Source organism: Microcaecilia unicolor, chromosome 7 (assembly GCF_901765095.1).
Source record: "Microcaecilia unicolor chromosome 7, aMicUni1.1, whole genome shotgun sequence".
NCBI classification, from domain to species: Eukaryota; Metazoa; Chordata; class Amphibia; order Gymnophiona; family Siphonopidae; genus Microcaecilia; species Microcaecilia unicolor.
The window spans coordinates 194,901,857-194,904,978 of NC_044037.1; positions in this window are offsets into that span (position 1 = coordinate 194,901,857).

The following is a 3,122-nucleotide window of genomic DNA, read 5'->3' on the forward strand; positions in this document are numbered from 1 at the left end:
CGGCAGAAACCGCATCGGGACTCCACAAACACGTCTCTTACAGGGGCGTCGAATTCTATTCTGAAACTGTCTCTGATCAGGTCCAAAACCCACTTATCTGAGGAAATGTTGGTCCACTCCTCGGCAAAGAGGGAAAGACGTCCTCCGATGACAGGACTCGAGGAGAGGGCCGCGCACCATCATTGAGAGGGTCGCCCCTGAACTCCAGGCCTTGAGCCAATGGCTGTGGAACGTTTGTCCGACCGAAAGGAGTTCCTCTGCTGAAAACGGGCACGAGAAGTAAACCCAGCAGAATGCCCCGGGCGGTACCTTCGAGCTTCATGGAGTGAGGTCTGTAAGAGGAGTGGACCGCCACACCCTTAGAGGAAGGCCGAGGCCTATCTTCGGGCAAGCGCTGGGGTTTAGCCTCACCCAGGCCCTTCACAATTTTCTCCAACTCCTCAACAAACAGGAGAAGGCCTTGAAAGGGCAACTTCACCAACCTCTGCTTAGAGGCCATGTCCGCCGCCCAATGCCGTAGCCAAAGAAGACGGCGAGCCGCCACTGCTACTGCCATGTGTTTAGCCGAAGCTCTGACAATATCATAAAGGGCGTCAGTAAGAAAGGACAAGGGCGACTCCATCCGCGGAGCCACATCTGAAAAGGGCTCCGCTCCATCGCCGGGCTGTTCCACTGCCTGTTGCAACCAAGCCAGGCAGGCTCTAGCAGCATAACAACTGCATGCAGACGCCCGAATAGTGAGACCTGCAATTTCAAATGACCGTTTAAGTGCTGATTCCAGTCTACGGTCTTGAATATCCTTCAGGGCAACACCTCCTTCAACAGGGAGGGTAGTTCTCTTTGTCACAGCTGTGACTAGGGCATCCACTTTAGGCATAGCAAAGCGAGCCATATGCTCCTCACTCAGAGGGTATAATTGCCCCATAGCCCTGGAAACTTTCAAAGGTCCCTCTGGGTCAGCCCATTGAGCCGAAATAAGCTCTTGGATGGAGTCATGCAAAGGAGAGGCTCGAGCAGGCTTTTTGGTACTAGCCACCTAGGCTTCACAGAGGAGGCTGTGCCACTGGCAGGGTCCTCAGAGAGAGCCTGCAGGGCATCAGAAATAAGTGCTGGCAGCTCATCACGGTGGAAAGTCCTCACCGCGGAGGGATCGTCCAGATCCTGAGTCACTTCTGCACCAGGCTCTGGCTCCTCAGACCATGAAGGCCTGCCAGAGTCCTCCGAATCCTCGCAGCCCGACCACGGGGGGGGGGGGGGGGGGGGGGGGAATGGAGGTGCAGCACTCTCTGAAGGGGAAAGAGCCCTTCTGCGCTTCATATTCTGTCAATTATCAGGGAATAACGCCTCAGAGGGCGTACCCAGGCTAGAATCCACCGGGGGGGGGGGGGGGGGCATTAGAAGAGGCCCCTGCAGGGCTTTGTGGGAGAGCTCTTAAGCATGTATGCTTTATGCATTAATAAGACAAAATCAGGGGAGAAAAACTCACCCTGGGCACCCAGATCTCTGCCGGGGCTAGTAGCTCTCATATCAGCCTCACTCCGAGGCCTCCCCCCTGGGTTCAGGACTCTCCGTCTCAGCAGAGGTCGCGCCATGTGGTAAATTCAAAATGGCGTCCGCTGCCAGCTCAGTGCGCGAAGAATCGTCGCTCACCATGCTCGGGCCGGCTCTAACGTCTGTACAGCACGATTTACAGAGCCCTGCTGCTAACTGCGCTTGCCACACTTTGAACAGCGCCTTACTGTCTCCGCAGCCATCGCCGAAAATGGCGGTAAAATTCAAAATGGCGGTTCGTGCCAAATCGCCCCGATCGTGGGCCCACCCCGGAGGAGTCAGAAAACTCTTACCTCACTGGACCGAGTATCACAGCTCCGGTCCCACAGAAAAAGGCAAGGAAAAACCTCTATTCCTTTTTTTTTTTTTTTTAACGCTGTGAGGAAAGCAGAGGTAAATAGAACTCCGGAGGCTCAGGTGAGTGGGAAAGGCAGGGAAAGGGCGAACCTATGTGCCTGCATCCACTGTTGGTGGGGAAGGACAGGGAAAGCTAAGCAATATGTCCACATCCACGGAGGTATGGGTAAGGCAGGGAAAGGGCGAACCTATGTGCCTTTAAAGTGAAGCTGCTATAGCCTCCAACACCCCTGCTAACAACTGGCAAAAGCACAGGAGCAACCTCCAGGCAGATTTTAGATGGAGCTCGAAGAAGCTGCAGCCACTCTGCTAGGGGAGATAGAGAATACTGAAGAGAGAAGTAGAGCAAGCTGGTATGAGGCACTGAAAAAAAGTGTGCTCTCTATCTCCCTCTGCTGGTTGATGGACACAACCCATCTGTAATGGCTGCATCTGCTTGATGACAAGGAAAATATTTTTTGAACCTGAACAATTGAGATCATTCCTTGATATGAAAAGAGACTAGACCTTAATTCAAATAAGAGTCCCGTAAATGAATTCAAAGGGAACCACTGTTTGATTTTGTTATATATTATTTCTTATTATACCAACTTCCTTTGGTTATATCCATCTTGAATCCATTTCTCTAGAGAACTATAAACCCAATTTGGAAAACACTTTCTATGTAGAATATTTCCTTAATTTTATGTATCTAAAATGGTGTATCTGTTCAATGTATCTTTGTATTAACTTTAAAATGGTAAATAAAAGAATTAAAAAAAGAAAAAAGTAGAGAGAAGGACGACAAAAATGATAAAGGGGATGGGATGACTTCCCTATGAGGAAAGGCTATGCAGCTAGGGTTCTTCAGCTTGGAGAAAGACGGCTGAGGGGAGATATGATATAGGTCTATAAAAAATGGAGTGGAATGGGTAGATGTGAATTGCTTGTTTACTCTTCCCAAACATACTAGGACTGGGGGGTGGGGGTGGACTGAAGCCCATGTAGCGGCTCTGCAGATATCTTCCAGAGAAACCAAACTGGAGTCTGCATAGGAGGAAGCCTGAGCTCGTAGAATGAGCACGAATTTGCACAGGAGCTTGCTTGCCCAATGCCACGTAGGCCGAAGTGATGGCCTCCTGCACCCAACCGCGCTATGGTGGCCTTGGAAGTCATAGGACCCTTCTTACTGCCTCCAAAAGGATGAAGAGATGGTCAGAAAGACTAAATTCATT